Below are 11,789 nucleotides of genomic sequence, written 5' to 3'. Positions count from 1 at the left end.
TCCCTTTTATCACTGACCCTTTACTTTACCAAGCATGAAGTCCTTCTCCAGGGACTGGACCCTCCAGGTAACATGTCCAAAGTACTCGAGACAAAATTTCACCATCCTTGCTTCCAAGGAGCACTCTGGCTATACTGCTTCCAAGACAGATTTGTTTGTTCTTCTGACAGTCCATGGTGTATTCAATATTCTTTGCCAACACCATAATTCAAAGGCACCAATTCTTCTTCGGTCTTCCTTACTCATTGTCTAGCTTTCGCATGCACATGAGGAGATTGGAAATACCATGGCTTACCAGGGTTTCCTAAGCTGCAATATTTATGGGAGCAGATCACTAGGTCTTTTCTCCCTTGGAATCACTGGTAGGTTTGTACCACCAACGTTTCAGTTAGCAGCTGAGTACTTAACCATTGTGCCACCAGGGCTCCTTAAAGTGATAATAATAACCAGCATTTACCAAGCACTTACTACAGGCCAGGTGCCAGGAGCTTCATATGCCCAACACCTCGTTTAAGGCTCACCAAAACCATGTCTTTCATTAGGCCCATTTTACAGATTGGAAAGCTGAGGCTGTGACTTGCCCGGGACCACACAGCTGGGCCTCCAAACCAGGGCCGGTCCAAAGTTTGTACTCTCACTTACTGTGTTACAACCAGCTGCTGTCGAGTCGCCCCAGACTGATGTTGACCCCGGTCATGGTGACCCATGTGTGTCACAGTAGAACTGTGCTCCATGGGGTTTGCAACGGCTAATCCTTTGGAAGTCGATCTCCAGGGCTTTCTTCTAAGGCACCACTGGTGGGCTCAAACCTCCAACCTTTCAGTTAGCAGCTGAGTGAGTTAACTGTTTGCACCACCCAGAGACTCCTGCCTCTCTTAACCAGAGGGTACATTTAGATTTTCAAAAATTAAACAAATCCACATGCCATTTTTCCTAAAGCATGTCTGCTCTGAGAGTCACCCCAATACAGTGAGGGAAAACTCTGAGAGCCGGAACTCGACGAGATTGCCTTGTCTGTCTGGGTCTTGCAAGTTTGTCTTCTGCCTTTGATGGGTGCAGTCTTACCGCTTTTCTGTCACTCTCTATTTGTGGAAAATAGTCTAGTTTTTCTGCTCTGACAGGTTTCTGCCTTCCACAGGTCCCGGCTTTCAAAGGTTTTACCGTATATACCCTATAGCTAACATTCAAAATATGACTCCAATTCCCATTAACAAGCCAATCTTGAGGCTTTCACGGGATCACACCCCTGAAGCAAAAATGGGATTATTCAAATAATGTTGGGAGCAGGCACTTTGTCCACTGTTCATTTGGGAAATAGGGAGTACTGCTAGTCAATTTCACATAGTGGAACACATTAGACCAGAAGGCACCGCAGAGATCTGTTAGCTATCCTAGGAAACGTCAGATCTAAAACAGGCAAGTCACCTGCCTGGGTCGTCCATGAATTAAGGAATGCATCAGTCTGCCATCTGCTCTGCTGGGGGGGCCTTCCTCCCCCCAATTTTTGTATAACTGTTTCGAAGGCAGATGGGCCGACTGGCTGGCAGCTAAGAACATCTGACAGGTATGCTAGAAATTCCTTTGGGTCCAGCCTGTCTCACACCTACTCTAAAAGGCTTATTTTGTTTCCTTTTAAAGATCCATAGGTCCCTGGGTGACACAGTTTTCCCTTGACTACTAATCTAAAGGTTGGCGGTTTGAACCCACCCAGCAGCACCATGGAAGAAGGCCTGGCAATCTGCTTCCATAAAGACTACAGCTAAGAAAACTGTATGGAGCAGCTCTACTCTGTAACACACGGGGTCGCCATGAGTCAGAATCGGCTGGATGGCAGTGGGTTGGGTTTGGTTTTTTCAAAGATCCAGTGCACTGTCTTCTTCTAACCCTCTGGTCTGACGGCGCCTCGTGGATTGTCTCTGCCCCAACAGAGTGGAAGTTAGCTAAGAGCCGCTGTCACAGCCTTCCTCACCAACAAGTAACTTTCCGAACCACAGCCACGCTTGAGAATGCTTCTGAAATCCCTGCTAAATATTTCAGCCTGGGGAAGGACTTGCTGAAGAGAAGCAGAAGGTAATCGAGGGGTGGGTAAATATTTTATTTAGCCTCAAGTTGGTGTCCTTATTAGAGAACATTAGTGTCTTTATCATAGTATTCCCGGGTCTGATTAGTGACCAACAACCCTTTCTCAGGCTGGCATCAAAACCCCCAGATCAGAAGTTTCCAGGCAGAGCTTCATTCTATTGCTGGCACCTTCAGTCCCTCCATTCTCCTAGCCTGTGCCCACCTTATACCTTCGCTTCCCTGGCAGATCCACACCACCAAGCGCCAATTGGGAGATGGGACAGATTGCATCATCCCTGCTTATGGATGGGGAAACTGAGGCTTAAAGAGTCAGGGACTGCTGGAGGCCAGGCTTCCTCATCAAGATCTGAGCATTTTCTGCCCCACCTTGGGATGCTCAGGGAGGCCCCAGGACAATCAAGGCCCTAATGAGTCCTCCCTTCTCTGAGCTCAACTCCTCTATAATGAATGACTAAAGGGAGCCAGTGAATCACAGAAGAGGGAAGGCCATGTGAATACTGAGGCCTGATTCACACCCAGTCCTGTCAGGCTAGGAGCCAGTGGGCTGGTTGCCAGGCAACCCTGCAGCCAAGTCAGCACCCCACCCACCCGCCTGCCAGGCTCGGGCACTGGCTCCTCATTTAGCCATCTTTTCAGCAGCAGCATCTTTGCCCTCACTCACCACTCCAATTATCTCCCATTCCTGAGGCAGCCTGGTGGGGCTGATGTTATCATCCCACGTCTCAGATGAGGTAACTGAGGGTCAGAGTGGTTGAGCGGTTTGTTCAAGTGCCAACACTTGAACCCAAAGTCCAAGCTCTGTTTGTGACCCTAGATGGCACCCCAGTGCCCACCTCCCTTCCGAATTTCTGATTTCTGGTCTGGCCTCCGTATGCCTGGTAAATGCTGTCTGTGGGGCTGGATTGAAACCATCAGAGTCTCAGTTTTGAGCCTCGCCTGCCTGCTGCCCACTGCACCTGTCGACTGAGATTCAAGGACCAAGGTGCTAAGGAGCATTGTGGGGTTTCGTCACCTCTGGACCAGGACAGATGCTCACAGCTGGGCCAGGGCTCTCAGAGTGGAGGCTTCACCCACTCCTGGTTTCTTTCTTAAGTCATTCTATCTGCAGACCTTGCTGAACATCTGTTCCATGGCAGGCGCGGCACCGAGCACTGGAGACACTGTAAGAGTCTGAATAATGGCCCCCAAAGCAGTCTGCACCTTAATCCCCAGAACCATGTGAGGGTGCAAAAGGGGCTTTGCAGGTGTGATGGAGTTAAGGCTCTTGAGATGGGGAGATCACCCTGGATTATCCAGGTGGCCCCAGTGTAATCACAGCGTCCTTGTAAGAGAGAGACAGGAGGGTCAGAATCAGAAAAGCAGATGTGATGACAGAAAGACAGGTCGGAGTCATGTGGCCATGAGCAGGCAGCCTCTGTCCTTGCTGTTGCTGTTGTCAGCTGCCGTTGAGCTGGCCCCTTCCTCATGGCGGCCCCATGCAAAACAAGAGCAAAACACTACCACGTCCTGTGCATCCCCATCTACCACGTCCTGTGCATCCCCATGATCGGTTGTGGCTTGGATTTCTGTGATTCCCTAGTGTTTTCCTTGGCTGATTTTTGGAAGTAAATCACCAGGCCTTTCTTCCTAGTCTGTCTTAGTCTGGAAGCTCCACTGAAACCTGTTCAGCATCATAGCAGCAGGCCAGCCTCCACTGACAGGCGGGTGGTGGCTGTGTGTCAGGTGCACTGGCTAGAAATTCAGCTGTCTCCTGCTTGGAGGGTGAGAATTCTACCACCAAACTGCCAATGCCCCCAGGTAGCCTCCAGAAGCTGGAAAAGGCAAGGAACAAATTCTCCCTCACAGCCTCCAGAAGGAACACAGCCTTGCCTATGCCATGATCTTAGCCCGATAAACCAGGTATCAGACCTCTGACCTCCAGAACTATAAGACAATAAAGTTGTGTGGTTTTCAGTCACTAAGGTTTGAGAACTTGTCACAGCAACAATAGGAAGCTAATACAGATTTCAAGGTAAATGCAAGGCGGTCCCCAAACTCAAGCAGCCCTTTAGGGGCTGTGGCAGCATCCCCAGGGACCCACAGAGAGATTCTGCTTCCACAGGTCTGGGGTGGGACTGAGAATTTACATTTCTAACAAGTTTCCAGGAAATGCTGGGGCTGCTTGTTGGGGCCCAACTTGGAGAACCTCTGGTGAAGAGCCAAACCAAACCCACTGTCATCGAATCAATTCCCACTCATAGTGACCCTACAGGACAGAGTAGAACTAGAACTGCCCCATAGGGTTTTCTAGGGTGTAATCTTTACGGAAACAAATCTCTAGGTCTTTTCTCCTTCAGAGCAGCTGGATGGGTTCAAACCACAAACCTTTTGGTTAGCAGCAGAGCACTTAACCATTGCACCACCAGGGCTCTTTTGGTGCAGAATAAGCAAACAAAAACCCATTGCTGTCAAGTGGATTCCAACTCATAGGGACCCTATAGGACGAAGTAGAGCTGCTCCACAGGATTTCTTTGTGGAGGAAACTGTGGTGGCCTCCTGGTTAAGTGCTACCGCTGCTAACCAAAAGCACAGCAGTTTGGGTCCACCAGGCACTCCTTGGAAACCCTGAGGCAGTTCTACTCAGAACCATAGGGTTTGCAATGAGTCAGAATCGACTCTACCGCAACAGGTTTGGTTTGTTTTGTTTTTGGTTTAATCTTTGCAGGAGCAGATTGCCATAGCTTTCTCCCAAAGAACGGCTGGTAGATTTGAACTGCTGACTTTTCTGTTAGCAGCGGAACTCTTAACCACTGCGCCACCACGACTCTCTGAAAAGCAGTGGTTCCCAAACTTTAATGTGCATACAACTGTCCTGGGGCTCAGGTTCTCAAGTTCACTGTCCATTGATGTGTTGACGTGTTTATTGTCTGACTCCTGAGCTCAGCAGATCTGTGAGAACAGGACCTCTGCTGTTGTGGTCACTGTGGGGTTCCCATGGCCTGGAGGGGTGCCTGAAATAGGTATGCAATAAACATCTGTTGGATGAATGAATGGATGGGTGAATGAATGAATGAATGCGAAGCACACATTTGGAGCTTGTGAGAAAGTTTTAGGCCAGACACAGTGATGTGGGTGTCTTGGGTGCCTTTGCTGCTGCCACTGATGTGAATGAAATCCCACAGGGACAGAAAGAAGATCAGGAATGAAAAGGGGTGGAAAGGCAATCCTAGGTGGGGGCTGCAGGACAGACAGCAAAGGGGTGGAGAAGGAGCAGCCAGAGGAGAGGGCAGAGAGCAGCCAGAGAAGGATGGAGTTCTTGGAAGGAAGGGGAGTTGGCAGTGTCAAGAGCTGAGCGTCAAAGGGGGCTCCGGATAGGCTACTGGGAGGACAAATGTAAGTGTGTGAGTCATGTTGCGAGCTCTGGAGGACACCAGCTATAAGAAAGGCTGCATGGTTAGGGAGGGCTTACGGCTCAGGCGTGCATTCATTTTTTTCTCTCTACTCAATTCATGTACAGAAGTAATACCGTCTATGTATCTTGGAAAACAATTCTGGAAAATTCTGAAAGGTAAAAAGAAGAAAATGAAATCTCCTATAATCACCATATCCAGAAAAGAGCCCTATTTTATTTTTATGTATTTCAGTCTTTATTTAAAATATGTATCTAAGACACACATACACACACACACACTTTATCTTCAAGTTTGGGATAATACTGTGTATATTTTTAAATCATGTTTCTTTTGCTTAATACATTGTTCCATGAGGATTTTTCATGTGACTTAGAAATGCAAAATATACATTTTGAAGGCTAGAGAGTATGCTTTTGCCCAAACACACCATAATTTATTTATTCAATGCCTTTTTTTTTTAAGTACATTGTTTCATTGTGGCTTTCTTTTGTATTACCCTAAGGCGAATGATGTAAGATGTTCAGCACATTTTCATCTGTTTAGTCGTCATCTGCATTTCTTCTTTGGTAAAGTATCTGTTCAGATCTTTGGCTCGTTTTTTAACTATGTTATTTGTTTTCCTTTCGTTGAGCCCTTCGTATATTCTTGAGACAAGTCTTTGTCAGAGATGGGATTTGTAAATATTTTCTCCCTGTCTGTGGTTTGTGTTTTCATTCTCTGTGTCTTTTGCAAACATTTTTTAATTTTAATGGTCCAATTTATCAATTTTTTCTTTTACAAATAATGCTTTTGGTGTCTAAGATGGCTTTGCCTGACCCCAAGTCACACATATTTCCTCCTATCTCTTCTTCTAGAAGTTTTATAGTTTCATTTAGGACTGCGATCCATTTTGAGTTCATGTTTGTGTAAGGTGTGGGGTTTGTGAGGTCCTTTTGTTTTGCTTTGCAAATAGATGGTCAATGGTCTCATTCATTCACACACCTGGACATGGCACCTGAGTGTGCACCCGGGGCCTCATGCATCCCCAAGCACACCCCGGTGGACACAAGAATAGGTGTGTGTCCCACACTCAAGCTTCACAAAGGGGACAGTGGCTTGGCGAGGAATGCCCTGGGCTTGGGATCAATAGGTCTCTACTCTGTTCCTAGACTGTCCCTGATTCTCTCTTGTGTTCGGTGCCGTGGAGTCGATTCGTATTCATAGCAACCCTATTGCACAGAGCAGAACTACCCCATAGGGTTTCCAAGGAGCGGCTGGTGGATTTGAACTGCCGACCTTTTCATTAGCAGCCTGCGCTCTTAACCACTTTGCCACCAGGGCTCCTAATTCTCTCTGGAACCAGTCAAACCATCTCCCCGGGCCTCAGCTTCCTCACCTGAAAGCACAGTAACCACCCTAGCCTCCTTGGGTTGTGTGAACACTATGCAGGAGGTTCTGGACACACGCAAACCTCCCCTACAAACGGAGGTACTGTCCTAGGGCAGGGAAACGGGCCTGAGCAGTAGTCAAGGATGAGGGACAGGGCTGGCTGGAAGGGGACAGGAACTGCTTGATGGCTTCTCAGGGAGCTGTGTCTCTGTGAAGCCCTGGGAAGCAGCTACTTGTCTGAGGTGAAAAGGGCTTCCATTGCAGCCTGAGAGACTGAGGTTAGACATTGGACAGAACGTTCCCTGTGCTAAGGGAAGCAGTGGAAGGGGTAACTGAGAAGATGGTGGGGAGGGTAGAGTGGGGCTAGGTCTCTCCTGGATGCACTGGCACAGATTTCTTCTCCGTGGCACCCACCTTGGGCCTGACCCAGCTTCTTCCGGCTCTGCTCTTCCTCTGATGCTCTCCTACTCAGGAGCAGCCCCTACTGGCCTGCAGGTGGCGCACTCGTGCTAGGTCAGGAGACAGCTGTGTGCCAGTCCTTGTAGCAGCCATAGTATGAGGCCAGTCTCTGGCCCCCACCCTGTGCCAGTAGACCCTCAAGCTTGGGCCTGCAGGACCCCGGCCTCAAGGGCCTGAAGGAGTCAGGAGAAGTAGTTACTTGACATCCGTGCAAAGACAGCCAACACCCTGGGCCTGGGGGCCATCATCCTGCTCAAACACAGTTGACGGGTCGACCCTGCCTTGTGGACCTTTCCTGGGCTGGGACAGGGGCTGGAGTCCGCAGTGTTTGGTAATGTTTAGGAAAGTCTGCTTGGACTGAGAAAAGCCTAGTTCAAACCCTCTCACTAGCTGAATACGCTTGGATGAGTCCTTAGATTGTTTTCCCACCCTCACCCCCCGCCCCAAATGGATAATCCCTTCTACTTCTTAAGGCTGTTAGGACGTGTGATAAGCACTTAATAAATGTTAGCAGTTATTGTTATTCGGCAAACGTGATGTGTCAAGGCGTCAGGAAAGGTTACGTAAAGGAAGTGTGATACCATTCCTTACATGGCCAACTAGGCCGACATGGAATGTTCTAGAATCACAAGGAGTTCTAGTTTAGTAAAAATACTTAAGATTTCATTAGAATCTTTAAAATATTAAATTGAGAATTCCATGTCTACTGAAGTAATTTTTATTTTAACTTACACTATTTTTCTTATAATTTATAGTTTGTCTCTTTTTTTTCTCTTTAAATTTAATAGGTAATTTTGATATTTAAAAAAACTAAATCATTTCCACGCATCTTCAAAAGATAGTTAACTTTTTGACAATTTACAATTTGATGAAAACACATTTGCATTTCGTACACTGAATATATTTGATTTCATTTTTCACCCCTTAGATCACTGAAAATGAGCACAACCGGCAAACTTGATAGAGCAGTTACGCAAGTGGAGCTCAGGGAAAAAGGCTAAAATAAAAAAGAAATAAAAATTTTGAAAGAGGCAATTTGCTTACATTTTTTAAAAGTGCAAATAGTAAAAGTGAGCGGATTTCACCTACGCCCACCCCACCATCTCCCCTCCCCACCAAAAAAAAACCCAAAACAATTACTAGAATCAAAGAAAGGGACTGAATAAACAGCTAACAACAGAGGTGTTTAATAAAGACAAACACCAATAGAAAACATGGAAGGGTTTTTTTTTTTTTTAATTTTGCTTTAGGTGAAAATTGACAGAGCAAATTAGATTCCCATTCAACAGTTTGTACATAGAATGTTTCATGGCCTTGGTTTCATTCCCCACGGTGTGTCAGCACTCTCCCCATTTCCGGCCTGGGTTCCCCGTTTCCTTTCTACCCCTTCCTGCCTTCTCATCTTTGCTTTCGGGCAAATATTGCCCTTTTGATCTTGTATGATTGATTGTTCCAAGGAGCACGTTCCTTTCGGGTGTTATTGTTTATCTTACGGGCTTGTCTATTGTTTGGCTGGAAGGTGGTGTCCAGGAATGGCTTCAATTCCAGGTTGAGGGGATGTTCTTAAAATAATAAAATTATGTGCCCTGTATTCAGCCAAACAATGTTTTTGTGGGGAGGGGGGAGGAGGGCACTAATGGCATAATATGTGTTTAAAATCTCTAAGTTTAGTAGAAATGACTTTAAATTTGGATGTTAAATAGCCAAAAATGTAAGATAGATTAAAAAAAAAGTGATGGAACAAATAATTATCTGGGATGGAGAATTCCAAATGAGGCTATAAACTTGGTGGGTAAAAAGCAGAAGAAACTGTGCATAAAAAATTGAACAAGGGATTATCGTTTAGTTCAATTAGGTGGTACCAGGGACAACGGCCACACTGACTGACTCACATCTTATATGTGAGTTGTCAGACTACAGGGAGAGAAGAAAACGAAAATTGAAATTCAGGAGTATTTCATTGGTTTTACACCTTTTGTAAAAAGTAAAGGTTTTGATTTAAGTGAGAAACTAAACAAAGAGCTTTCGATTGTAGACACTGACTGTGAAACCTGTCAAGGTACCCCTAGGCTGATGTCACTAGCGTGGCTGTACAGGAAAAAGCATGTCAGCCAAAATGGCCAAAATACGGAAGCGTTCTCTGTGCTGTGTGCGGTGTGCGATTTGAATTCTTCCACGGAAGTGTGGCCTCAACTGTGCCGAAGCAGTGACATTCCTTGGAAGGTTCAATGATTCCATACGACATATTCTGGATCTGTCCCCAGATAGAACAGCTCGATGAAACACATATCAAATTTGACCTCACAACCAGTCGCAGACACTTACTGGGAATGCCAGCGAAATGCTCTTAACACAATCAGATGAAATGTGGACCAGATACAAAATGACTAGAGTTCCGTGAAACAGCAGAATATTCTCAAATAAAGGGCAAATCAGGGTCTTTGAGGCAACACAAAATGATGTTTGATTTGTGCTATCCGTAATTATTTGCTACGAATTGTTGCTTGCTGTTAATAATGTTAGCAAAAGGTTATTTAAAAAGCAAACAGGTCCAAATTTGCTGTCATCTTAAAAGGATTAAAAGGATATTTTTAAATTTCAGAGAAAATGTTTTTGTTGATAAACTGAAAGAACTTACATATAAAATATGTAATAAAAGTGATATTATAAAATACAAAGAAATTAGAACAAAGAAATGAAATGGTCGTACGGCTATAAAGGAGAAGATTCACAGTCAAATAGTTCTATTTATAGGGATTATAGATCAAGGCAGAGTCTCAGCTGAAGAAAGATTTGGACAAATGAACAAAATATTAGTATTTTTGGTTTTCCTTATAATACCCAGCATTGAAAATTTTGAAAGAACTTAAGAAATACTACAAGGATTCCCAGTGCTACATAAAGAATGTCAATCAACATACTGCTTCCTTCATTGAGAAAGTCTTGCTATGAAAAAATACCAGCTGAACCAAACAGTGAGCTTAGGGACATATTCTGTCACAAGCTTCCTATCTCATCATAAACCAGCAACAAGCATTTTATGCACTGGCGTTCTGAGTAGTGTCAAGCTAGATACTGCTTTAAGAGTTGTTGAAAACTCTAAGTGAACCGCCCTAACAGGGAACACAACAGAGGGTCCCCGACAGAGCAGGAGAAAAATGTAGAACAGAACTCAAATTCACATAAAAAGACAAGACTTAATGGTTCCACAGAGACTGGGGGAACCCCAAAACTATGGCCCCCGGACGTACTGTTAACCCAGAACTGAAACCATTCCCGAAGCCCACTCTTCAGACAAAGATTAGACAGGACTATGAAACAAAAAATAATACACGTGAGGACTGTGCTTCTTAATTCAATCAGGTATATGAGACCAGATGAGCAGCTCCTGTCCCAAAGCAGGATGAGAAGGCAGGAAGGGACAGGAACTGGTCTAATGGACACAGGGAACCCGAGGTGGGAAGGGGGAGTGTGCTGTCACGTTGTGGGGATTGTAACTAATATCACAAAACAATATGCGTATAAACTTTTGTATGAGAAATTAACTTGAGCTGTAAGCTTTCACCTAAAGCACAATTAAAAAACAAACAAAAAACTATAAGCAATAGCAATTTATATGGAAAAACTAGAATATTGTGTAATGATTTCTGTGATAATAATTAGCTACATATCAGCTCATTATACTGTTTGAACATGATATATAACATTTATGGTTGTTTTTGGAATCTAAGGTAGTCCCCAATTTATGACATACATGAATTATGACGAATTGCATTTAATGACCTTTTTTTTTTGTACACCTTATTGTTAAAAAAAAAAAAAAAAAATTTTTTTTTTTTTATTGTTAGTAATATGTAGGACATGCAATGTTAAAATACACCTGTAAGTCTATATGCAATGTTCCCAACTCCCAACGACAAATAAAGATTGGATTTATAAAGATACTGGTAATAAAAGGCAATAATAATGAAAACTAAAAAAAGAAAAAAATGAGGTATTCTATTTACGTCAGAACCAACTTACAAAGGAGCTGTCTGAGTGGAATCCCTACGTCAGGGACTACTTGTACTGTTTTAAGGACTATATTGATAAGCCCAGTTGCTACTGCCTCAGCAAATATAAGTTTTTCCACATGGAGTTTAATAAAAAACTGTTTAAGAGCAATTGTCTAATTTAGCATTTTTGCCGAGGGAACACAATTTTTGTATAAGTCTTTATTATAACAACATAATTTGCAATCTTGTTGAAATAAAGGTAGACAAATTTTATGAAATAGTGTGTAAATTGAATATACACATGAATGATTATAAATTATGCATATTTTATTTTATTATTCATTCAAGCACTGCTAGCCCATTAATAGAATGCCAGACATTTAATAATGATTAAATTCAATAATTTTTGATATTTTACTAACTTTCAGTTATATGGAAACCATAGCTCTACTATTATTCTTCAAATTTGTCATTAGGAAAGTATATTTTGTCA

This window comes from Elephas maximus, chromosome 13, assembly GCF_024166365.1.
Source record: "Elephas maximus indicus isolate mEleMax1 chromosome 13, mEleMax1 primary haplotype, whole genome shotgun sequence".
NCBI classification, from domain to species: Eukaryota; Metazoa; Chordata; class Mammalia; order Proboscidea; family Elephantidae; genus Elephas; species Elephas maximus.
The sequence above is the reverse complement of the archived record's forward strand: the minus strand, read 5'-3'. Positions refer to the sequence as shown.